Source organism: Podarcis filfolensis (genome assembly GCF_964270895.1).
Source record: "Podarcis filfolensis genome assembly, chromosome: 8".
NCBI classification, from domain to species: Eukaryota; Metazoa; Chordata; class Lepidosauria; order Squamata; family Lacertidae; genus Podarcis; species Podarcis filfolensis.
Genome location: NC_139611.1, coordinates 15,467,754 through 15,494,880, shown reverse-complemented (window position 1 = coordinate 15,494,880; position 27,127 = coordinate 15,467,754). Strand labels below are relative to the sequence as shown.

The 27,127-nt window shown below is 43.8% G+C and overlaps 3 long non-coding RNA genes across 3 annotated transcripts in view; 1 reads left to right on the top strand and 2 right to left on the bottom strand.

Annotated features, from left to right (window-relative positions):
- Positions 1-690: 690 nt before the first annotated feature.
- Positions 691-3,003, bottom strand: LOC310769599. The gene is made up of 4 exons (XR_014551721.1): positions 2,704-3,003; positions 2,174-2,312; positions 1,352-1,463; positions 691-885 (listed from the first exon to the last, which is right to left on the bottom strand). It is a non-coding gene; the product is annotated as an uncharacterized lncRNA (long non-coding RNA).
- Positions 3,004-16,299: 13,296 nt separating this feature from the next.
- The window catches only part of LOC310769571, a 57,555-nt gene continuing 46,727 nt past the window's right edge, over positions 16,300-27,127 (top strand). The window contains exon 1 of the long non-coding RNA XR_014551689.1: positions 16,300-16,420. This is a non-coding gene — a long non-coding RNA (uncharacterized lncRNA). The remainder of the gene's footprint in view (positions 16,421-27,127) is intronic.
- LOC310769610 lies at positions 20,168-23,288 on the bottom strand. The gene is made up of 2 exons (XR_014551736.1): positions 22,265-23,288; positions 20,168-21,027 (listed from the first exon to the last, which is right to left on the bottom strand). It is a non-coding gene; the product is annotated as an uncharacterized lncRNA (long non-coding RNA).

Below are 27,127 nucleotides of genomic sequence, written 5' to 3'. Positions count from 1 at the left end.
CATCCTTCACCCCAAGATCCTCCCCCACCTGCAGTCCATGTGGCATCTATCAATACAGCCTCTGCTCCTCTGTTTGGTGACAAGGAAGAAGACAATGTGTTCTCAATTCTGCTGGATTTCCCTGTGTGCAGCAAAGTGGAGACAATGTCCAGCTCATTCAAGCACCACAAGGCAGGGAACAAAACCATTCCTGGCCCAATGAAGCTGCAAACACTTTCTGTAACAGATGCCCCATATCACCCCATCTTGCCAAGGTTGTCCTGGCTATTGATTCTACCTGTGTTATGGTTCGCCTGTTAAATTGCATTGCTGTTTGGAATGAGACCTCCTCAGCAGATGACGTGTCTCATTTGTAGGTACAGGTGACTCTCAACTTATGGTGGGGTTAAGTTCCAGTGACAGTGCCTAAAGTCAAAATGGGAGGTAGTCAAAACATGTTGGGTTCAATGGTAGTTGGGATTGCAAAAGTTTCCAACCCACCTGATGCCCACACCCATTCTGCCCATTTTGCAATGTAAGTTTCAAGTTGCCTGTTCTAGAACTCTTTCGTGGGGACCTGAAGTAGGCAATCAATGTTAAGGAGAGTCTGTGGGACCAGAAAAACCTGTTGGCACTCCTGGACAGACATATTGTAGGTTTAAATTCAATACACCAAACGGCAGGTTTGAAGGCCATGATTTATTTGCCATTTCATGGTTCTGGCAGGTTCTCTGAGGCAATGGGGTATTGTTTGGGGTGCCCATGAAATCTGGGTTTTGGGTTAAAGGAAGAAGGAAGCAGAGGTGGCATGCATTAGGCCTTTGAGATATTTTGATGAACCTGCTTAGCATATGGGTTGATTCCAGTCTGCTTTTCAGTTTTCCATGACCAGAGTTGCCTCTTCACCTGTGAGGAAAAAGAAGAGGGGAGGGGAGGCATACCTCCCAGAGATCAGCTGAAACTATCTCTCCCAAGCAGGCGGCAATCACAGAATCTGAGATCTGGGTGGGACTTTTAGTCTAATGCCTTCCCATGGCAGAAATCTGTAGCATGATACCCTCACTCACAGCTGGTCAACCAGACTAGGTGCAGACTCGCCTTCTCATCCCCAAACATCCACCCTTAGGGAATTAGATCCATTGTCTCAATGCTTTTACCACCACAAATTGCCCCCTAGCATTCCGTCAAAATCACCCCCCCCCATAACTTAACCCCATGAGATCCACTCTTGCCCTTTAGGATTGCAAGGAACAATTTTTGGCCTCAATTTTAATCATGGGAGGCAAAGGCAGATTTACGGATGCATGGAGATTATTCAATGCACTAATTATCCCTGTACCCCGTCCCACACAATCTACCAGTCCAGACCAACCTGCTCCATGCTCTCATCAGAACTTGAGGTCCTTGTCATTCTCAGCCTTTGAAATGCCACTCATATCTTCTCCCTCAGCAGCTGATCTTCGGTAAGTACCAAAAGGACAACCCTTTAAGTAGGGAGAGATACCACTTAATGCCTGTGAGTCACATATTTCAAGATGGTTTGACTGCTTCAGCTTCTTCTTCTAGATTCTAAGCTTCACTGTGTACAGAATCACATGCCCAGAAGGGACCCATGGACATCATCTAGACTGACCCCCCACCCAACAGCTACTGCTGCTCCTCTTAATAATTTATTCTTCAGGTGAAACACAGACAGCTCTTTTGACAGCTCCTCAGAACACTTTAGTGTCCGGTGTTTGGAGTTTTCTTTAACCAGTTACACACCAGAATATTGTGCCTCTCAAGGAAGATTGGCAATTAAAATTAAGGGAATATGCAGAAATGGCAAAACTCATTGGAAGAATAAGAAATCAAGAAGAGAGACTTCTTAAAATAGAATGGGGTAAATTTATTGCCTGTTTGAAGACACATTCTAAACAAATTAAAATATTGGCGGTTAAGGGAGAATCTGTAAATATATTTGAATTTGATATGCAGTAATAAAAAGATATGAAATAAATAAACGCAGAAAGAGAGGAGAGAAATCGAGGAGAAGGTAAATTCTACAAAGGTTCTGTTTTTCTTGTCAAAATATTTGTAAAAACTGAAAATGAAAAATAAAATTATATTTGAAAAAAAAAGTATTGTGCCTCTCAAGGAAGGTGGATGCCCCAACCAATGGTCTGAAAGGATGGTTTTTTTATTTCATACTTACTGGCTCCTTCTTTTTCAAAGTCACCGGCTCTGGGGTTACCTGAGTCCTTACACTGCAGATGACAGCCAGAACAAATAAGATCATCAGATGCTTCATGGTGGATGGAAATGGATCCTGCTTCAGATCAGCTGAAAGGAAGCTAAGAGGGAGAGGCGGGGGGAGTCTTAATATGATCCTAGTGGTGATGGTGATTTATATCCCACCCCACCCCCAAGGTGGCTTACAGATAAAAATGCAAAACACAAATAAAATAAGGAGAGCTAAGACATATGAAGGGTTTTCATTAACAAGCAATTAAACTGCAATAGAATTAAAACAAAATCTGTTAAAATACAGATAATAAAATCAATAAAAACATCGCAGCATTATAAAAGGGCTTGCAGAATGAACAAAAGGAGACTGTTTGGGATAGGGATGGGTGGAAGGCAGGAGGAATTCTCAGCACAGCACTAGTTGAGCCAGCAGAAGGAAGGAAGGAAGGAAGGAAGGAAGGAAGGAAGGAAGGAAGGAAGGAAGGAAGGATTTCTTACCAAGCAAGTGCTGTTTCTTCTAGGGATGAAACACGACTGCTTTGGCAGAAGCCGGCAGACTTCTCAAACAAAGAAATCTACCTTTGCCTGGGTTCCCTAGTCAAGCAACTGCGAAAGATTGGTGCTCACTCGAGCAGGAAGACATGTTAGGGAGCGTCCTATGACTTGCTGGTCTAAAGGCCTTCTAATTGTTGGTTCTGCACCCCAAAGGCCAAACAACACATTCACATCACTTGTTGGCATCTGTTCAAGAGTAAAGCTAAGCCGCTGGAGAATCACGGTGCCTGCTGTGGCTGCAGAAACCAGTAATGTTGTTGTTGTTTGATTAGATTTATATACCACCCTTTGTTGTAAGATCTCAGGCAGGATTAAAAACCAGTAAATAAGTAAATCAAAATAGCAAAACAATAAACTCACCTTCCCACAGATACATTTAAAAGGCTGTAGATTTTTAATCCACCGAAGGCCTGTTTGAAGAGGGAGCTTTTGGCTTGGTGCCTAAAAATCTATAATGAAGGTGCCAGACAAACCTTGGGGAGCCACTACAGAGTAGACCCATAAAAGCAATGGAAATAAATGAGAAAAAAAAGATCATACGTGCAAATCCTGACTAATCTCCCTCTTCAGATCTGGGTTGCCTCTTGTTATAGCATTCTCTACACAGAGATTGGGCATATCTGGCCTTTATTAACCATCCTTGGTGTGCATGTTGTGTTGATGTTACACGACAAGGAGCATTCATCCTGCATTCCTTCTGAATATATATTTTTTTAGAGTGTTCCTGCATCTTTCTATTCTGCACTTCTTCAGGCTAAACATTGCAGGGTATTTTGACATTTCGTTTCAAGCTGCAAAACATGTGTTTCTTTTCCAAACATTATTGTGCCATGGCAAAGATGAGGAACCTTCAGCCCCAAGGAGGCCCACCCCATTTCACCCATTCTGGGCAAACTTCCCATTCACCTGACATCTTATCTAAGATGTCAGGTATGGACAGATGCAAAGGTGGCTGGGCGGGGGCAAAAGGGGTCTCTGGAGCACCAACTATCAGCTGATCCGTGTCCCTTTGGAAGCCCCAAGTGCTGAGCTTCAGCGTGAAGCAAAGGGCTTTTGAAAGGGGCAGGGGAAACCCCCCAATGCAGGACTTGGAAGCCCCCAAAACCAGCGTGTAACCTCCCAACATCATCTTCACAATTCCCCACTAATCTCCCACTTCTGATCGGGGTGCCTCATGGTGCATTTGAAATATCACAAATTGGTGGGGGAATATTAACCCCCAGCTTGTACCGTTGTACCTTGGGTTACAGACACTTCAGCTTACAGATGCTTCAAGTTACAGACTCCGGCGGCAGCAGGAGACCCCATTAGCTAAAGTGGTACCTCAGGTTAAGAACAGTTTCAGGTTAAGAACGGACCTCCAGAACGAATTAAGTTCTTAACCTGAGGTACCACTGTACTTAAGGACAGGGTTGCATGACTAACGTCTCTTGTCATTGGAGAACCAATGAGGTGATGAGAAATGTGAAGTGCTTTGGGGAAGTAACTCCCTGTGCTCTGTAACAGCTTGTCCCTGGTGGAACGAGTGTGTGAGTTTCAAACATCAATGAGCATCTTAATCTTGATATCTTAATCTTGATATTTAAAACAACCAAAGGTGGGTTCTTCAGCTCAACACATCTCTTGACTTCTCTGAAAGCAAACTTCTTTCCATCCCTGGAGAAAGAGTGAAAGACCACTAGCTTGATAAGAATCCCATTTTCTCTTTCCCTCAGCAGTTAGATTCAACCCAGTGCTGTCTTGGCAGTTCCACAGAAATAACTGGAAAAAAGAAATTGCAGACAGAAATGCTCTGAGGGACGAGGAAATGTGAGCAAATATCTCTTGAGTGGAGTGCTGGGTTTTACGGCACTTCTCAAATGCCTGATGTGTTTATTAATGCCCTTTCTTCTATACTGAAAATGATTTTATCATGCAACTTTCTGTATAATTGTGTTTAAATTAGTGATTAACAGCATATTACTTAAACATCTTTCTATTTAAATATGTTATGTATGCTTCTTTTTAAAGTTTCCCTTTATTGATGCTCTTTAATGAATAGTTTTAGATGGTCCCTTTTGCTTAGGAAGCACCAAGTCAGTTTCTGTCTGCATGCCTGTCTGAGAATTCACCAGAAGAGGGTCAGTATTTTCTTTAGAGAAGGGGGCCATCAACCAGATTGGAGGCAGGCAAATGTTGTCCCCATCTTCACAAGGGGAAAAGCAGAAGATGCAGGGAACTACCAACCTGCCAAATGAACGTAACTTTCGATCCCTTATTTACATAACTATCTACAGTATCCCCCTGCTGGCCCAGGGTGAGAACTTCAGTACATAACAGAAAGAGAACATATCCACATGGTGCTGACCCAAAACCTTGCGCATACACTATGTAAAAGTTCACTACCCCCTCATCTCCTCCCCACTCTTCTCCCCAAAACTTATACTGTACACATTAAAGTCTCACAAAGAATATAAAGTCAGATCAAAGGATATATAGTTTTGCAGACTTTCTGATCTGAAAACAGAACTGGTGTATGTACTAACTCAAGAAAATGATTATATCATGTCTCACATATAACGTTAACCAGTCATTCTACCCAAGTTATACATAATACATAATTATACATAATTTGGGTAAAATGACTGATTAACGTTATATGTGCCTAAGATTAGGCCAACTGCTTCCCAGCTCTGCGTTATGGTTCCTGTTTTCAGAAGCAATTGGAATCGGGATTGTCTCCAGCTACAAGGGATCTCATCTTTGCCAACCCCTTAGTGTGTTTTGTTCTGCAGATAAGACGTCACATTGACTCTTCCTGGAGTTTAGGTAGGTTGAAGAGCAATTCAGGCCAGGTCTTTTAAGGTTGGTTGGCGACCCTTGCACAGCCACCTGATCCAGCATTAGCACTTTGAATGATTTGATCTCCTGGCGACCCTCAGCTCACTCCCTCTGGCCTGAAGGCTCTTTGGGGGGCAATGGCACTGCTAGAGATAGAGAGCCACTGGAGGTCAGCTGGATTTTCTATGAAAGTATGGCTGTCTAGACAAAACAAGGGACGTGGCATTCTCAGAAAGATTAGCTTACTGGAATTGTGTGGAATGATGAGAAAGTTTCTAAAGGCAAATCTGATACAGCTTATTTGCCTTCTACTCTTTACATGAACAAGAATGCACATGGACTACAACCTCCAATGAGTCAGGCCGCAGAATGGAGGGCATCCCTCAGTAGCCTACATGCTGCACAAGAACTTTTGCTCATATCAGAGATGTGTTCTACGTCTTACTCTAAATCATCAGTCAAGTATGATTTAGTTGAGATTCCTGCATTGCAGAGGATTGGATGATCGTCAGGGTTCCTTGCAATTCTATGATTCACTTCCTTAGATGTTTTGTGATATTATCCTTTGTAGTATGACTCTAAATGCTGTTCTGGATGTTACTCTTGTGGCTTCTATTGCTCCTTGTTTTCTGAATCTCAGTCAAAATATAATTGCAAGTTCCTCCCCCTTCTCCTTTCAGTTGATCCAAAGCCAGCACCAGCACCAGCTCCATCCATCATGAAGCGTCTTGTGATCTTGCTGTCTGTTCTGGCACTCGTGAACTATATGCCACGTGTGGGTGGAGCGGCCTGTACGAGGGCGGCTGTAAGTATGAAAGGCAAAGGAAATCCTTTCACATACTTGGTGGGGACATCCTTGTACCTGAGGTTCACCTGAACTTAGTTCTGGCACCTCTAGGTGGGTGCCATTGTCACTAGAAGAGAACAAGGGAGGTGTTCAAAATGAGTTCCGGCACTTCTTTTTCTAGAAGGATAGGACTGTGGAGAGGCATGGCAGACTGGCAGACATGGCAGACAGATGATAAAATCCAAAACAAAAGAAGGCCAGAGTCCCACTAGGAGACATTCAAATAGGGTAGAGGCTCAGTGACTCAGGAAACTGCAGTCAGTTGGCCTTCAGGAACTTTTGCAGCAGGAAAATGGTACAGAGGCTCTCCTGGTTTTAAAGCTCAGAAAAGGCCGATAGTAGGGATTTGTTGAGCTCCAGGAAAACTCCGTCTTCATGACATATGTGTGCTCAAAGCAGGAAACTATTCTCCATTCTCTACTGTTATCTGTTATCATCTATTGTGATTACTGCACTTAGTATGGCCATGCTCCGTAGCCTGGTGCTCTTCAGATTCTGTGGATCCTACAACACCTCTGGCTGTTGGCCAAGCTGGCTGGAGCCGTAGTGCAAAACATCTGGAGGGCACTTTGTGCATTCAGGAGGGCTGCTGCTATTGCACAATCAACCACTCGGCTTCAATGTAAGATCGTGGCTAATCCATCTGCAAACCAATTATTTCAATGGGTGTCCATTTCTTGCTCATCAGTGGTCCACGACGTCTTCACTGTAAACCTATATCCAATGTAAACCTACATTTTCAGGACTTAAGCTGTGTCTCTTTCTATCTCTAGGGTGTAAACATATGTCGCTCTGGAGATAGGGTGTATAAGGTTGGAAAACGTGGCAAAGGTTGGTTTTGGCTGGAAGATTGTAGGGGATGGGGTGAAATGATAGTGAGCTTTTGGGATAGTCTCCCTGCTTTGTCATATTTCCTTTCTCCTCCAGTGAATAATAATAATAATAATAATAATAATAATAATAATAATAATAATAATAATGCCCTTCCCCATTGAGAAATGAGATCAGCACCACCCTTTTGGTCCTGATCAGGAGTCCCCAAATATATTTGTCCTGAAGGCACATGAGACAGCAGGGGAAAGTGTTGCAGGCATAACACACTCACAAAGGCCACCTGCACACTTCAATCCATTCTATGGGCTTCAGAAGAAATGTCCTTTCAGCATGCTGTTGGGCGTTGGAATGGACACCGGAACCCAGGCATGGTGGCATCTTGATGAATGTGGCCCTCTTTTTGCACTGTTCTGCTCATCCCAATTCATCCTGTTCCTCTAGCTGTGGTGCAGCAGACAACAATTCAGCAGGTGTAGCTTCCCTAGCAAAGAAGTATCCATGATGGGAGTTTATTGACTTGCTGAATTTAGGACGTTTGCTCAGAGATTAAACAAAGCGGAAGCTGTTCTAGGAAGATGAGAAGGCAATCAATAGAAGGGGTTTGGAGGAGGGTAATGAGTGTGAGCAAAGACCTAGGAGGAAGGGTTGTAGCAATGGAAGGTCATAACCAACTAAAAGCCACTGGAATTCATAGACCTAAGCTAGGCATGTTCTTTAACATCAGTGGGCCTACTTCAATTAGGACTAACATTGGATTATTGGAGCCTACTCCTAGGGGCCAAGGTTCCTTCACCCTCCCAAATAAAAAATCTGAGGGGGGCCGTGCTGTCTCATAGTTGATGGGCGTAGCCATTCAAATGGTATGCGTGTGCCACACCTTGTGATCGTCTTGCCCTCCATATTTTATTTAAGTTGGTACCCATTCATTGGCTACAACAGTCTTGGTTTAGCCTAGAGAAGGGAAGAGTGAAGGGGGAGAGAAGAGCACTCTTTGCATCCATGGAGGGCTGTCAGTTGGAAGATGGCAAAGACTCATCGTTTCCTGGTCAAAGGGGAGGGATGGGTCTTGCAGGCATAAGTTACAGGAGGGTTGATTTTGGGGGAATATTTGGAGGCAATTCCTGAGAGTAAAATCAGTGGGATAGTGGACTCAACCCAAAGAGAGTGGTGTTTTGGAGTGAGAAAACAAGTATGCAAATTGTCCAGACAGCCACATCTTGTGGAGTTTCAAGACTCCTGTGTTGGGAAGAGGCTGGACTAAGTAACTTCCAAAGTCCTTCACAGCTCTCAAATTCTGTGCTTGCTGCCTTCTTGGTAACTGGCTGCTCAGAGGAATGCCCTCTACTTTCTCCTCAGAAGTAAAAAAGACGTAAAACCCTGAGAAGACTGCAATCAAGCCAGATGCTCAGCAGGTTCACCAAAAGATCTCAAAGGCACATCTTCACGGCCTGACACCTCCACTCTACTCCTGTCTTCCTTTAGCCCTGAACCCAGATTTCATTGGCAGTAACCCCAGTTACCTCAAGTGACCTGTCAAAACCCAGCAACTGCAAATAAATCATGGCCTTGAATCCTGTTGTTTTATATCTTGAATGAAACAATATGTTTATCTAGAGGTGCACCCACATACTCAGCCCTCCAACACGCTCTGAAAAGAGGACACAGATGTGCAGAGAATTTGAAAACGCTTCATGTCATATTCTAAGTTGAGTTCCCTTCAAAGGTGCATTAGTGGGCCTGAAAGTATGGCTCTGTCTGTCCACACTGATAGTTTTTATACCTGGTAGACAGACTGAGGACAGGTGGAGCTTTTTTCTAGAAGTGAATCTGCTAAAAGAAATGTGCAACCTGTTGAATTTCTCCCAGACACACACATCAGTTAAAGCCACAAGAAACCTCCTTTCCCCCCCAATTCCCAGGAAATCTTATGCCCTCTGACTTTCTGAGCATGCAAAGCGTGCATTTCCCTCACCACTGTACCAGGTGAGATCCCATGGTCAGTGTTAAAGAAAAATCTAGGTGTGAGGCTGCTCAGTCACCCAGCTCGTCGGGCAGAGCCTGCGGGTCCCTGCAGAATAAAGGAAGGAGTCCAGCCAGCAAATAGCTGTAGACCAAAGTTTATTGCGCAATAGGTTCAAAGAGCAAATTTTGAACCCCGAGGATGGGGTGACAAAGACTTTTAAAACTTTCCCACCACATCCCAGAATACAGTTCGAAGGGGAGGGGTTAACCTTGGCAAACATGTCCAGACAAGTCCTTGGTACAAGATTAGCATAAGCAGACATGGCAGGGCAAGACTCAGGTATAAGATTAGCATAGACAAATATGTCTTAAGTACCACCACCCAAAAGTACAATAGAAGTTCCTTTGCATGTCTGGAGCCTGAGGCGAGTCAGGTGATGAGATTTGGCTTCCTTTGGCTAACAATGAGCCCAGCAATTTTCACCTCTGGGAACTTCCTGGAGTCCTTTTTCAAGGGGAAAATAGCTTTGGAATGGAAGAAACTGGGGAAGGAGATGATTTTATATTATTTTAAAGCTAGGTAACTTCCCTGAGCTGTCAAGTTGGAAGGATACATTCAGGCATAATATATGTAATATGTAACTTTAACCCTTTAATATGTAACCCCCAATTTCCGTAACAGTCAGAAATACTCAATGATGGCATCACAATTGGAACTAGGGCATATAAACTGAAGGCATTTGCAGATGGTTTAGTTTTAACAGTAGAAAATCCTTTGGAATTGGTACCAAAAGTATTAGAGAGACTGAATGAATTTGGCCAAGTGGAAGGTTTTAAGTTAAATAAAGGGAAAACCAAAATGCTGGTTAAAAATATGACAGAACAAAACAAAAAAGAATAGGAACAAATGACAGAATTAAAGATGGAAAAGAAAGTGAAACATCTAGGCGTCTGGTTAACATCAAAAAATAGAAATTCATTTCAAGATAACAATGTAAAAGTGTGGAATATGGAAATATAAGGTCAGCGAAGCTCAGATGCTGACAGGGAGAGAACAGTTAGCAGCAGAAAGCAGAGAGGAGAGGGAGAGCAGCTGTAATCTGAGCTCTGACAAAAGGGACAGACAGCTGTGTGAGAGCTCTGATAGTGAGCCAGACGTTGGAATGCAGGAAACCGAATTGCGAAGGATCTCAAAAGTGGCAGAAACGCGTGAAAGATACTGGAAGAGAAGGTGGCGGCTTCCATGCTGGGGAAGCGGGAGGAGCTCAGTCCGGGCAACTCCATTTTCTGGGGAGGATGATGAGTAGAGGAGCACCGTCCTAGTTTGTTCTTTTAGCAATAAATAATTAACAGCCAGAGTCATCTCGCGGTTGTGGGAGAGACCACAAAGAGTGAAACTATCTCAACGCTAAAGATGAACATGCTACCAAGAATGTTATTTTTGTTTCAAACAATTCCGATAGCTCATGGAAAAGGACACTTCAAACAATGGCAAAGGGATATATCAAAATTTGTATGGCAAGGCAAGAAACCTAGGATTAAATATAAATTGTTAACAGATGTAAAAGAAAGAGGAAGACTTGCCCTGCCAGACTTAAAATTATATTATGAAGCTTCCTGTATCTGTTGGCTTAAAGAATAGATAGGTTTGGAAAATCCAGATATATTGGATTTGGAAGGATCTGATAATAGGTTTGGGTGGCACGCCTATCTGTGGTGTGAGAAGGTGAAAATACACAAATGGTTTCTGAATCATATAGTAAGAAAATCATTATATTTTACGTGAGAAAAGTGTAAGAATTTATTGGAAAACAAGACCCTGTGGTGGATATCACCACTAGAAGTATTAGCAGTTAAAAAATTAAATATGGAAAGAAGATGGTTGACTTATAGTGAGTTGTTTATAGAGGAGGAAAACCAGTTGAAATTTGAGAAATATGAAAATATAAAGCATATGTTTACGGACGTGATCCAATATCAATAAGTAAATGATATATTTAAAAGAGATAAAAAGGTAGGCTTTGGGAAAGAAATCTCAAGACTACAAAAAGATTTGTTGGAGAATAATGAAAAGGTTCTATCAAAAGTATATAAATTGCTGTTGGAGTGGGAGACAAAAGATGAAGAAGTGAAATCAGTAATGATACATTGGGCAAAAGATGTGGGGCATAATATACAATTTGAGGCATGAGAAAAGTTATGGAAGGTTGATTTAAAGTTTACAGCATGCTGTGCGTGAAAGGAAAATTATATGAAAGTGATGCATACATGGTATTTAATTCCAGTCAAACTTGCAAAAATGTACCAAAAAATTTTGAATAAGTATTGGAAATGTAAAGATAATGAGGGTACATTTTTACCTATGTGGTGGACCTGTAAATCAGCAAAAGCTTATTGGGAAATGATATATAAGGAGCTAAAGAAAATGTTTAAAATAACTTTTATTAAAAAACCAGAAGCTTTTTTATTAGGTATAATAGGAGAAGAAATTCCAAAGAATATAAAGGTCCTATTTATGTATGCAACGACAGTGGCAAGAATGTTATATGCCCAGAGCTGAAAGGTAGAAATGACCCCATCGAAAGAAGAATGGATAATGAAATCAATGGACTAGGCTGAAATGGCGAAAATGACTGGGAAGATCAGACACCAAGAGGACAATGAATTCAAAACAGAATGGAGGAATTTTATAGCACATTTGAAGGAGCATTGCAGAAACTTAAAGACATTAGAGTAGCACCGGTGTTATTGACGTTAGAAACTTAGATTCACAAAATGTTTAGGGGCATGCGAACCCCTGTGTCCTCGCAGGAAAAAAAAGCACTGGAAATACTTGAAGAGAAGGGAGTTCAAGCTGGACAGGAGTTTCTTAAAGGTGAACTATTGAAGGTAGAAATGCATGTCGTTGTTCAATATATTTATATTTATAAATATATTATATTAATATAAATATATAAATATAAATATATTTATAAAAGGGAAGGAACTTAGGGGATGCTCATCAGATTTGCTGATGACACCAAACAGGGAGGTAGTATGCCAAGGAAGACAGAATCAGGATTCAAAATGATCTCAACGGTTTGTGGAACTGGGTCAAACACTAACAAAATGAATTTAAATAGGGACAAATGCAAAGTTGTACACTTTGGGAGGAATAAATAACCAGCTGCACAAACATGAGATGTGGGGGGGCGCCTGATTTATCAAGTAGTGAATAGGATCTCAGGGTCTTAGTAAACAACAAGCTTAACATGAGTCAACAATGTGATGCTGCAGTAGAAAAAGTGAATGACATCCTAGTGTGCATCTGCAAAAGTATAGTGTCCCGAGCAAGGGAAGTAATAGTATCGCTCTATGTTTCCTTGATCAGACCACACTAAGAGTACTGTGTCTAGCTCATGAAGTTCAAGAAACGTATTGATAAGCTGGAATGTACTCAGAGGAGGGTGGCCAAGATGATCTCCAGTACGGTGTCTAGTTCTGGGCAATACAGTTAAAAAAGAATATTGATAAGTTGGAATGTATGTTCCCTTGCCCTTGCCCTCTCTCTCACACACCTTTTAGAAAAGAAATGCACTTTTAGGGGCTAGAACTGCAATGTGAAAATGCCCTGCAAAGTGTGACAGGGACAAATAATGCAATGGAAGGTGTAGAAATACCCTGCAAATAATCAGGAAGGAATGTGGGATGAATGCTAATTGTCATGCACTGTCCACACAGCATCCCCTGTAGGGATGCTTAATAAATGGCAGATATCCTCTGACCCTCTGTGTGATCCTCTGTGTGAGCTTTGTGGAAGGAAATTGGGAGGAAGCCTCAGTTGAATGCGTCACCTGGAGGAGACCCCCCTCAACCTGTGATTGGCAGGCACCAAGGAGAGTCCATGTAGTGGCTAGGAGCTGTTGAGCAGCTCTCTTCATGGGCCTCTGCTCCTCTGTTTGGTGACAAGGAAGAAGACAATGTGTTCTCAATTCTGCTGGATTTCCCTGTGTGCAGCAAAGTGGAGACAATGTCCAGCTCATTCAAGCACCACAAGGCAGGGAACAAAACCATTCCTGGCCCAATGAAGCTGCAAACACTTTCTGTAACAGACGCCCCATATCACCCCATCTTGCCAAGGTTGTCCTGGCTATTGATTCTACCTGTGTTATGGTTCGTCTGTTAAATTGCATTGCTGTTTGGAATGAGACCTCCTCAGCAGATGACGTGTCTCATTTGTAGGTACAGGTGACTCTCAACTTATGGTGGGGTTAAGTTCCAGTGACAGTGCCTAAAGACAAAATGGGAGGTAGTCAAAACATGTTGGGTTCAATGGTAGTTGGGACTGAAAAAGTTTCCAACCCACCTGATGCCCACACCCATTCTGCCCAGTTTACAACGTAAGTTTCATGTTGCCTGTTCTAGAACTCTTTCATGGGTACCTGAAGTAGGCAATCAATGTTAAGGAGAGTCTGTGGCGCAGATGTAAAGTTTTGTGGTGTAGCTGTGGTGTTAGAGGGATACGGAATTTGGTTCAGATCTGCTCCTCCCCAGTCCTATCCCCACATCACCACCCTGCTTCAAGTCACATCACCAGCATATGGTCCTGTCCTTCTGAATTAGCACACAGCCAACCAACCAGGAGTGTAGGAGACCAGCCAGAGCAGAAGGAGACCTCAAGAAAAGAAGGGTGAACAACTGCCAGCAATCAGCCTAATCTCCTGCAGCCCTTAGCCTCAATTCACAGGGGTATCAATGAAAGAGGAAAGAAGGGTAAGGGGATGGCTTAGGGGGTGGGAGTGGGAGTTGGAGAGCAAGGGAGAGAAGGAGATGGCATAAACAGAGAGAAAGGGAACTGCCCCACCCACCAGCATGGGGCACATAGCATACCAGGACTTTGGTGGACTGGGTGATATTTCACTGTTTTAGAATGTCTTTGCATTGCCCTGCTTTTCAAATTGCTCTCCCTGGGCTCCTTGGGGAAGTTAGGCAGAATAAAAGTGCATATGTGATATCAATTGATTGGCAGCTGGGTGTGACTTGCTCAGAATGGCCTGACTGGCCCAGACGGGATGCCAAATAGGCCGAATTAGGAACTTGTGGTTCACCTCCCTTGACCTGCTCCATATGACATGAAGGACAAGCAAATTTGAAGAAAATCTGTGTCCTGATTTGGGAGTGGGTTCCAGGGCCCAAGCCACATATTGGGACCAGAAAAACCTGTTGGCACTTCCGGACAGACATATTGTAGGTTTACATTCAATACACCAAATGGCAGGTTTGAAGGCCATGATTTATTTTCAACTTCAGGGTTCTGGCAGGTCCTCTGATGCAAAATCTGTAGCATGATACCCTCACTCACAGCTGGTTAACCAGACTATGTGCAGACTCGCCCTCTCATCCCCAAACATCCATCCCTAGGGAATTGGATCTATTGTCTCACTGCCCCCTAGCATTCCATCATAATCACACTCCCCCCCAATAACTTAACCCCATGTGATCCACTCCTGCCCTTTAGGATTGCAAGGAACAATTTTTGACTTCAATTTAAGTCATGGGAGGCGAAAGCAGATATACAGATGCATGGGGATTATCCAATAAATTCATTCCCCGCTAATCTCCCAATTCAGATAGGGGTGCCTCATGCTGCATTTCAACTATCATAAATTGGTGGGGGAATATTAACCCCCACCTTGTACTTAAGGACAGAGATTCATGACTTAATGTCTCTTCTCATTGGAGAACCTATGAGGTGATGAGAACTGTGAAGTGTTTCGGTGAAGTAACTCCCTGTGCTCTGTAACGGCTTGTCCCTGGCGGAACGAGTTTGTGAGTTCCAAACATCAATGAGCATCTTAATCTTGATTAAGATTAAAATACTAATCATTTGGCTATTTAAACCAGCCAAAGGTGGGTTCTTCAGCTCAACTCATCTCTTGACTTCTCTGAAAGCAAACTTCTTTCCATCCCTTGAGAAAGAGTGAAAGACCACTAGCTTGGTAAGGACCGCATTTTCTCTTTGCCTGCAGCAGTTAGATCCAACCCAGTGCTGTCCTGGCTGTTCCCCAGAAATACCTGGAAAAAAGAAACTGCAGATGGAAATGCTCTGAGAGATGAGGAAATTTGGGCCAGAATCTCCTGAGTGGAGTGCTGGGTTTTACGGCACTTTTCAAATGCCCAATGTGTTTATTAGTGACCTTTCTTCTATACTGAAAATGATTTTATCATGCAACGTTATGTATAGCTGTGTTTAAAGGAGTCATTAACAATCTATTATTTAAACATCTTTCTATTTAAAAATGTTATGTATGCTTCTATTTATGTATGCTTCTATTTATTGATACTCTTTAATGAATAGTTTTAGATGGTTCCTTTTGCTTAGGGAAGCAACAAGTCAATTTCTGTCTACATGCCTGTCTGAAAATTCACCAGAAGAGGGTCAGTATTTAATAAAAACATTCAAAAAGGGGGTGTGAGGTTTCCTTATGGTTCCTGTTTTCAGCAGCAATTGGAATTGAGATTCTCTCTAGCAACATGGGATCTCATCTTTGCCAAACCCTTGGTGTGTCTTGTTCTGCAGACAAGACGTTACTTTCACTCTCCCTGGAGTTTAGGTAAGCAGAAGAGCAACCCAGGCCAGGTCTTTTAAGGTTAGTTGGGGACCCTTGCACAGCATCAGGTCAAGTCAGGGGATGCTGCCAGTTTAGGAAACCCTCTCCACCTGATCCAGCACTAGCACTTTGAATGATTCAATTTCCTGGTGACCCTTAGCGCAGTCCCTCTGTCCTGATGGCTCCAGATAGAGACAGAGAGCCACTGGAAGTCAGCTGGATTTTCTATGAAAGGTTCGCTGGCTGGAAAAAACCATGGAACGTGACATTCTCAAAATACAGTGGTACCTCGGGTTAAGAACTTAATTCGTTCTGACTTCCGGGTTGGTCGCCCTTTCATGGCAGACAGGAACTCTTTCAGGTGAAAAAGCTCTGTGCATTGAGACTGGGGGTGACTGCAAGAGCGTTGCAGCACCCCGTTAAAAACCTCAGATTGAGAGCTCTGAGGACCTGGTGTTCCGGTGGGTACCCATAGCGACTCCTTTTCTGTTAAAAGATCAGAAAAGACTCTTGCTTTTTGGAAGTGGACCTCCCAGCGGGGAACTGCCAGACTCCATTTTTATGATACAAAGGGAGAGGATACAATTATTTTCATTTTCCGCTCTGGGTAATACAAATTGTGGTTATTCAAAGGGTTACAACTTCAGGACAAGAACAATGCACTTGAGGGGTGGGGGTTCTGCTTCATAACTTCGTTTCCAGTGGGAACACAGATTGGCTTCTGAAAGAAAGAACATGAAAGCTCCAGGTCTGTGTTCCCTTCCGGCTTTGGGCCCTGGACATCAGTCCCCCTGTACCTGCCTCTTGGAGGCACCATGTCTTTTGCAGGCTTTAAAAGAGCCCTTCTGAGCACACACAGGGTGCATTTCTATCCATATATTCTTGAGTAGAATCACAGAATTGTTGAGCTGGAAGGAACCCTGAGGATCAGCTAGTTCAAGCCCCTGCCAAGCAGCTTTCCCATATAACGGGAATCAAACCTGCAACCTTGGCATTACCAGCACCACGCTCTAGACAACTGAGCTAACTAGGCTTGTCTCAGCTGTGTTCTGGACGAGATCAAATAGTCAGAAATACTAAAAGAGAAGGGAGCCCATGATGGATGGGAGTTTCTTAAAGGTGAACTATTGAAGGCACAAATAGACACAATCAGGCGCGTCGCTTTGCCCCCACGACTGTGGGTGCCCGCAACATTCTGACGTTACCATGGCATGCGTGTGTGCACGTGTGTTGTCGGCATGTCCCACAGTATGCTGATGTCAATCACACATCCTGTGGGCCATGTATGCACCATGTAATCGAACCTTGAGGGATGTCCCCTTCATTTAAAATTTGTGGGTGCTCAGGCACTCAGGACCCAGCATAGTTGGCACCCATGCAAACCATTCCAACAAGAAAAGAAAGTGGAAGGCATCTAATGAAACCCGGGTGGCTGCCTAAGGATCTTCCAGATGAGCTAATTGACTGACTAAACCCAAAGAGGGCTCACTATTGCTTCCTCGTTATCCTGGGAAAGGGGGATAAGTGGGGTTCTGCAGGATTCTGTCCTAGGCACCTTGTTCAATTTCCTCAGAAATAACTTTCAGGAAGGAATTGAGAGGATGCTAATCAAATTTGCAGGTGACACCAACCTGGGTGTGGTAACTAACACCCCAGATGACAGAATTGGGATTCAGTATGATCTTAATAGTTTGAAGAACTGGGCCAAAACTAACAAAATGAGTTTCAATATAAACAAATACAAGGTTTTGCACTTACTGTAGGTAGAAATAAGCAGCTGCACATACGTAAAATTTGGTGGGGGCAGGACTTTGCTTGCCAGTACAACATGTGAAAAGGATCTAGGGGTCTTGGTAGACAACAAGCTAAACATGAGCCAAGAGAGTGATGTAACGGCAAAAAAAGCTAATGCTATTCTAGGCTGCATCAACAGAAGTATAGTGTGCAGTTGAAGTGAAGTAGTAGTGCCATTTTATTTTGCCTCGGTCAGACCACACCTGATGTATTGTGTCTTGTTATGGGTGCCACAGTTGAAGAAGAATATTGATGAGCTGGAATGTGTGCAGAAGAGGGTGTCCAAGATAATCAAGGGTCTGGAAACCAGGCCTTATGAGGAACTGTTGAGGGAGTTGGGTATGTTTAGCTTGCATAAGAGAATGACAGGAGATATGCTAGCCATCTTTAAATAGCTAAATGGCTGTCACATGGAGGATGGTGCAAGCTTGTTCTCTCCAGCTCTGTAGGGTAGGTCCAGAACCGATGGCAACATGTTACAAGGAAGCAGATTCTGACTCAACATTAGGAAGTACATTGTGATGGAAAGAGCAGTTTGACAGTGGAATGGACTCCTTCAAGTGGTGATGAAGCCTCCTTCCTTGGAGGGGCTGGAAAAGCATGCAAATGCAGGGCTTTGACGCTCCAACCATCATGCTGAAAACCTCCTGTCAGTTGATTGACAGGTGGCATCATGGAACGCCCCATCCTCCATGTCTGCTTCAAGGAGGACAACTCGGTATAAAGTCCTGCAGGAGCTGGGGCGATTGTGCTCCTTGCAGAGGAGTGCCCAGTGCAGACAAGGGACACATTAATCACCTGTAGCCCATTAGGTGCTAGGTGTGTCAGGTAGTGCTGAGCTTCCACATGCAATGGGTGGGATGTAATCCATTGGAGCAGACAAATACTACATTTCCTGTTTGCCTAGAGTGGACACAAGCAGGGGATGCTACTCCAGTCAGTTGAACTTCCTGTTACACCTGGTCTCAGGTATCCTCCCTCTGCATGTGACCAGGTAGGTGGACATGACCCTTGCAGACCCCACAAATGGCCCAGTCATGTAGTCAGCTTCTTTTGATGCTGCTCATTTTTGATGCCATTTCTTCTCTTGTATTGCACTGCTGGCTCTCTGCCAGCAGCCCATGAGCCCATCCTAACAAGGATGTAAGCCACACTGTATCTGTCACTACAAGCTAAAGCTTGCTTTCAGGGATCTGAGAATTGAATGTGAGTAAACCTTTAATACTTATACGGAAGACTCTTGTGTCTTTATTCTTTTACGAGGGAATCAAAGGGGTCTTACCAGGAATAAACTGCCAGATAGGATTCTTTAACTAAAGAGATTGAAACAAATATGCAACTAGACTCTTGCTGTGTAAAGCGGGAATAAACTCTCTCTCATATCTATCTATCTGTCTGCCTGTCTATCTTTCAATCTATTTATCTCTGTATCTATCTATCTATACCTCTGAGATGCAGGTGGCGCTGTGGGTTAAACCACAGAGCCTAGGACTTGCCAATCAGAAGGTCGGCGGTTCAAAGCCCCGCGACGGGGTGAGCTCCCGTTGTTCAGTCCCAGCTCCTGCCAACCTAGCAGTTCGAAAGCACATCAAAGTGCAAGTAGATTAATAGGTACTGCTCCGGCGGGAAGGTAAACAGTGTTTCCGTGTGCTGCTCTGGTTCGCCAGAAGCAGCTTAGTCATGCTGGCCACATGACCCGGAAGCTGTATGCCGGCTCCCTCAGCCAATAAAGCGAGATGACGGCCGCAACCCCAGAGTCGGCCACGACTGGACCTAATGGTCAGAGGTCCCCTTTACCTTTACCTTTACCTTTACCTATCTATACACTCACACACATATGAGAGACTCACTAGTGTGAGTTGAGAAGGATAATATTTAATCAATATATACTCTCCTACTATCCACAAAATTCCCACACAATGAAGGGATCTTTGAAAGGGGCTGTAAAAGAGCTCCAATGCAGGGCTTTGACACTCCAACCATCAGTTGATGACCTCCTGATATAAGTTGATTGACAGGTGGGCAGACACACCACTTGTGGCCAGCATGACTAACCAGCTTCTGGTGCAACGGGACACGGTGACGAGTGTCAGAACACACAGAAATGCCATTTACCTTCCTGACACAGCTGTACCTATTTATCTACTCTTGCTGGTATGCTTTCAAACTGCTAGGTTCGCAGAAGTTGGGACAGAGCAACAGGTGTTCACCCTGTCACACAGATTCAAACAGCCAAACTTCTGTTTAGCAAGCCGAAGAGGCTCAGTGATTTAGACCACAGCACTACCTGCCACCCTCAGGACAGATACCAATCTATTGGCTATTAAAACAAACCCAGGTGGGGTTTTCTTATGAAGGCATCTTGTGGCTTCTCCAAAAGTGAACATCTTCCCACCCCTGGTGTGCTGTTGTTCATAAAAATGAAGTCTTTATGAATTAATTCTAAAGAATTTCTCATGTGCAGGAAAACTGAGGTCTCTTTCTCAGGGGAAGAAACAGGTTCTAGAAATCAGATGGTGGGTTTTGGCACACCATTAATTAAAACTCTGCAAACAGGAAATAACGTTTCCTAATTTACTGAGCAAACAGAACAAAAGCAGCATATAATTTAAGACAGGACTTGCACAGGGCAGCGAGACACGCAACCAAACATACAGTGGAAAACCTCCCTTAGAACTATGCAGCCAAGCAGACCATGTGCTACCTCCATGGAGATCATATCTGGTTTGTTTCCATTTTTAGTTTAACAAAATGTATATCCCTCTTGATTGTAGTAAAACCTTTAAGGGGGTTACAAATTTATATAATCATTAAAAAGCAGTTTAAAAGAATTAAAAACATTTTAAAACAATTAGGATTAACATTAAAAGAGAATCAAACACATCAGTATCTATTTGTCTAGATAGGCTGGCCTAAGGAATGCAATACCTTCACCACCACCTTTTTGGTTAGCTGACTTTACTCATAACAGAATTAACCCTTAAATAACACACTGAATGATCTCTGCTGCTACATTTCTGACAGTTTCCACAACCACCCACTGGGTGAGCAAGAGGCATGATCACGATTCAAGGAAAACATTTAGTCAGGCAAAAGCAATCAAACTGCGGGGGAAGAGCAAGGCCCATAAGAATCCCAAGAGAGAAGGAGAGAGGTATAGAGTGCCGCAACCGTGGTTTAGACAGTGGGCAATCCAGTGAAGGGGAAGTTGATCTCTGGTCCACCTCCAATTTGGGAGTCTGCGATTTGGGTTGAGAGGTCGAGAGGCCAAGGAGGAATGTCCACACCCGTCCAGACATGAGGACTTCTTTACTTCACTGGCAACGCTCTTCGCTCTTTTGGCACGAAACGTAGTGGTTTTCTATTATTCTTGAATAAATTGGGATCTTCTGCATCAATGTTTTTCAAGTTATTCCTGACCTGTAGGAAAAAAGAGGCAGGTAAGACTTAGCATTTGGAGCAGCTGCTTCTCGGACCCTTCCCATATTGATGTGTCATCCCCTCAACCCTCTTTAGCATTGGATTGGGAAGATTAACACAGGAGGAGAAATCTGGGAAAAGGTGGGTTGTTGTTTCTTCATTGTTGCTACTATTATTATTAACGACTCAGTTCCCGTGAGGCATCCCAAAGTGGCTTGAAGTATAAGACCATATACTGTATATAACAGATACATACACTAAAACTGTTTTTGAAAAATGAATCCATATATAAAATCATTTAAAAAACACACAAACAACTACGAAACACACAGACACAATTACGAAATATAACAGCAGTTTTAAAAGAGCAATAACACACCCATGAAAGCAATGAAAAATCCAAGAGAGACAAAGCTTTTAGAAGGTTTGTCAAAAGTAGAACATCTGTAGCGGGCACAGAAATGACAATAGAGGAGACGCCTGCCAATTGGAGGGTGCTGGCCTGATTCTGACATTGTGTGGGATGGACCTCTTGACAGGATGTCACATGGAAGAAGGAACATGTTAACCATGCTCATTAACTGCAGTGGGTCTCCTCTGATGGGTACTATTTAGGATGACTCTGCTCTGCTTCCACAGTCAGAGACAGAAATGCATCCAAGTTAGGACTGCCATATGTCCATGTTTTCCTGGGGATCAGACTGTCAAAATGACATCTGGGCGGGTTTTCACCAAATTGGAAAAATGTCTGGGAAAACCCATATGGCAACTTTCACTTTTGGGAATATGGCAGCCCTAACCCAATTGATGGAAACTGCAGGAGAGGAGACTGCTCTTGTGTTTGGCTCCTGCTTTATGGGAAGAACAGGATGCTAGACCAGATGGGTCATTGGTTCTTCATATGTTCTTATGTGTAGGACCAACATCAGACACAATGCATTTTCTCCCCCCCCCCCGCCCCCCTTTTTGCTTCAGAACTTTGTACAAAGTTCAACTCATGCTCAATTGGGGGTGTTTCCCCCCTGGGCCTGTTAGTTGTGCCCATTCATTTCAATGGGTCTGCTCTGAGGAGGACCACCATTGGAAACAACCCAGGCTCTCATCTTCTACTCACAACCCATTTGTTTCGTTTTAGAACAAGCAACAGAACACATCTTTGCCATATACAGCAAGGAGCCAATTCACACCCACATACCATCCCACATACAGACACCCACAAACATTTAACATTACTTACTACGCGGCCCAGTTTATCTTCACCATCTGAACCACTCAGCGTCGAAACCAGCAGCATTGCAGCTAGCAGGATGAGACATGACTTCATGGTGCGTCAGAATTGGAGTGTCCTCCACAAAAGAATAGAGGCGAGGAAGAGTTGCCTTTGGTCTCTGCTGTGCCCAGGATGGTGCTCTCTGCTTTCTTTATATAGCCCTTCTTCAGCTCTGTTGGGTGATGCAACCTCCTTCTGGACTATGGCCAAGTGCCATTGGGGAAGGCAATTAGTCATCTTGTGCTGTCGTGGAGAACAGGGTGCACCTTGCCAAGGCTGTGTGGTCTTCTGTTCTCTTTCTTGACTGTTTCTCTTCTTCATTCCATTCTGTGTCCTATGCTTCCTGAAGTTCACCATTTCTTATATCCATGTCAGAATTGCCTAATGCACAGCTCCCCAGTCATTTTCTTCTCCATCATCCATCTCACAAATATGAATGTGCGCATTGGAAAAAGGACCCCAAAGGAATGTATATTGGATCCATTGACTTATTTCTTGGTTGCTGTTAGTGCACACCCTCCAACATTTCGTGAAAAAATTTGGGGCACCGTCCACCCCCCATCTCCGTCGCTTGCCCCTTACCTGCTGCTGACCTCTTCCTTTCCCAGATCGCTCCAGCCTGTGACGCATTTTGAGATGCAGCACAGCTTAGAGTGGCCTCTGGGAAAATCAGGGCATCCCGGATTGGGATCAGAAGCTGGAGCAGCTTCTGCCAATTGAAGAAGTCCTGATTAAATTGGGACCCTTGAAGGATCTGATAGCATAGCCTGAATGCCTAGACACACAGCCCCTGAAACACATCCTGCAGTCCTGTGCTTAGCTACACAAAATCCACACTCACATCGAGTTCAATGAGTATGTGGATAAGACTGCAAATTAAGTTTTACCTCTGGCAAGGATACACTGTCTGACATAGGATTTAAGAGGCATATTTGTTCCCTGGACATACTGACACAATGGAGGCAATTAGGTCTTCTTATATATGGTAAAAATTTAAGACAGCCATTGCCATTGGAAGATTTGTTGTGCTGCATCACAATCCTGGATTTGAAACAATGGAGGGACTTATGTATTATATATCTTAATTTAAGAGGACAGCTCCTTATTTGCTATTCTGTCCTTGGCCTTACAATGATGCTTTGATATAGCAGTGCAACATGATAATTAGGTATCTATTAGATCAAGCAATACTACCTTTATTTCAGGGCTCAGACAAGGGCTTCCATTCTAAGGAACTTCTGGCATTTTTATTGGCAGCTGTCAGGCAAACAGTAGTACAGCAATGGGAACTCTTGAACAATCTATTCTTGTAAGCACAGTATAAGAACATTAGGAACATTGCAGTCTTGGAAAAGACTTCTGAATCACCTAGATAAGAATCTCTGTTGGAAACCACGAAGACAATTTGGCTTCCATCATCCTCTCCTAGTCTTCTGCAAAGGTCCAGCTTCTATTTCTTTACTTGTACATGCAAGTCCTACTATGCGAATGGAATCTGCTCCTAAGAAATGGTTCATAAGTCAAGCTGCCTGTAGTGGCAGCAAGATGTGTACACGTACAGTCAATTAAAAGTTGGTTTTATTCCGGAAAAAGCATGCCACTCGTCTGGAGCTCTCTGCCGGCGTGACTTATGGCTACCCTGATGATGACTCAATTAAATCCTCAGCGTTTTTCCTCTTCCTCCGGAAACAACGCTTGAAAACGAATCTCTTCCGTCGCTTCTGTGATGTCAATTTCCCCTTTTCTTGTAGCCCTCCTCTTCTGCATTCTTGCACGCTGAGGGGTTTGCAAACTGACTCAGACAAGCTATTGTCTGCTAAGTCCTGTGTTTCTCTGAGCTGTGAATTCCTCCCTCTTCACTGCTCTGATCTTCCCTTAACAAACCTCTCTTTGTCCCCTGGGCTGCCGTCCAAGTCTGGCAGCTGCTGTTGCTCGCTTGCTGGCTCCAGCCTGACACTGCCCAGTGATTTCCATTATTACATATGGAGAAAATCCCAATGCATTCATTCTCTGCTGTCTTCTGTTGGAATTCAGGGGTCTATGCTACAGAGCCAGCTGCTAACTGCAGTTGCTGCAGCTTCAGGATATGCTGACTCTTTTTCCTGATACTCCAGCTTCCTGGAAATGGCATCCACCCTCTGATTCTGACTGCCGGCCACATACTGTACTCTAAAGTCAAATCTGGCAAAGAACTTTGCCCACCGAATCTGCCTTTGATTGAGGCATCTCACTGTTTCCCAATACTCTAGATTTCGGTGATCAGTGCATACTTCTACTTGGTGTTGTGCACCCTGTCAAAAATGTCTCCACACTTCAAATGAGTCTCTGATAGCAAGCAGCTCCTTGTTTGAATGCCTGCTGGGCCTCTACTGTCCAGAGGAAGGCCTTTTCCTTCTCAAGCAATCTGAGAGAGGAGCTGTGAGCCTGGAGTAGCCTGACATAAACTTGCGGTAGTAGTTCATGAACCCCCAAAACCTCTTCAAGTACTTCTTAGTTTGGGGGTCCTGCCATGACACCACACTCTGCACTGTGGCTGGATCCACGTGCTTTTCCTCTGGCGTTATGCGGCACCCCGGGAACTCTACTTCTGTGACATGGAATTGGCATGTATCCAACTTCACATAGAGCTCTCTCAGCATCTGTTGCACCTCCGTCACTTGCCGCATGTGATGCTCCATGCTCTCAGAGTAGATCAGCAAGTCATCCAAGTAACTGATCACAAACTGGTCCACCAACCCACCTAAAACGTGGTTGATGAATGCTTGGAAAGTCACTGTCCCTGACTCCAACCAAAAAGGCAAGACCAAGTATTCAAAGCTGCCATACCTGATGCAAAATGTTGTCTTCCGCTCATCTGCCTCTCTCACACGTATCAAGTTGTAAGCCCCCCTTAAATCCCGCTTTGTGAAAATCTCCACAGACCTCAGACTCTCCAGCAAATCCCCAGTGCATGGTAAGGGGTAGCAGTTTGGCTCCATTATGCTGTTTATCTTTCTGTAATCAACACAAAGTCTAAATTCAGAGGTCCCCCTTTTCTTCACAAAGAGCACAGGGGAGCCTCCAGGCACCTTGGATGGCCTGATGAAGGTCCATGCCAGATTCCTCTCTAGAAACTCCTTCAAAGCAACCAGCTCTGTCTCAGAGATAGAATAGAGTGGACTTGTGCGCATCTGAGCCCCTGGCAGGAGGTCTATTTTATAGTCATAAGGCCTGGGGGTGGGGGACAACCAGTCTGCATCCTTCTCAGAGAGAACATCCTGGTAGAGCTTGTACTGGGGAGGCAACTGCCCTTCCTCTCCAGTTAGGGGTCCCAATGCCTCCGCCCCCTTGCAGCCGCCACTACTGGGCCCTCAATACATAAACAATGCAGGTGGCAATAAGCTGAAGCAATTTTTATGGATCGCTGCCCCCAGGCCATCACTGGATCATGTTTGGATAACCACGTCATTCCCAACACAAGAGGGTAGGTGGCTAATTTCGTGATGTGAAATGTGGCTTGTTCCCTGTGGCCAGGCACTTCCAAAACCAGTGGCACACTTGCATGTGAGACTGTCCCTGACACCAGGGGGGCCGCTAGGGGCGCATTGGAAGATGGCCGACAGTACCATCTCTCCGGCACACACGAGGTAATTAAGAGGCTAATATGGGAGTAATTAGCCTCCCGAGTTTTCCCAGGGGGAATGGGAAAACACTGCCTCGTCTGCGGATGCACATAAATCACCCCCGAGTTTGAAAGAAGGAGGGGGTGAGGGCACTAGACGTAAAGCCCTTGTGTGTGTTTTTCGCTCTTCCGGACACTATTTCTGATCGCGCGACCTGGTTGCAGGAGCTCAAGATAAATAATTAGAGAACAGCAAATGCATATGTTTCGAGTGAATAAAGGGAGTATTGATTGCTAACTGAAACAACCTCTGTGATGCTGAGTGACGGGTTGGACTGAACAAGAAATTATATCAACATCAAAGATGTCGGTATGTCGGAATGGGGCAGAAAGGGGGGGAAAACTTTTCTTTTTTTTCTCTATGTGATTACCTAACAACCCCCCCCCCCAAGAAGAATCGTTGCAATGACCGATAACAAGTGAGACGGAATAATGAACTATGTGGAAATAAATTCATTAACTAAAGGCTTTGCTTTGTGGAAGATCTAGAAAGGAAATGGAAGGCTTTTGGGATGACGTAGTTCTAAAAGCAAATCGCCAGGACAAGACAGGCTCTGTTGCAGGATTGACGGTCAAGAGGGGGAGGAAGCCATGGCTTTGTTATCATATTTGACTCTGCGTTTGATCTGGCAGAACTCCCCTGAAAAAGATTGATGTCGGAGCAACAGGTCTGAGAAAGTTAATGAGCAGACGCTGAGACTGTATTTTATGGAAATGCTGTAATGGCACCTGCCATGTGAATACGACTTTTGGATTAATGTGAAAATCTACACAGAATTACAACAACGTTCATTTCAACTCACTTGTGGAGACTTTCAGAGGTTATAAAGAAAGGGAAAAAATACGATAACAACAAGAAAATTGAAAGATGATTTGTAAAGGAAAACAACAAAGAGATGAATGGACAGAACTGTGAACATCAAAGCAGCAGAAATATGAGAGGATTGGACCCTTTCTGAGCTCGAAGCATGGGTACCCCCAACAAAAAAAATTTAAAATTTGGTTTTGTAATTTGGAACTAATGTGATTTGATTGGTTTGTTAATAAAAATTAATTTTTTTAAAAAAAAATGAAACTGTCCCTGACACCAGAGGCCTCCCATCTATGGTTTGCACTTGAGGGGTGGCGCCAGTCTCTGTGTTTGTAGACCGTATTCCTCTACAAAGTCC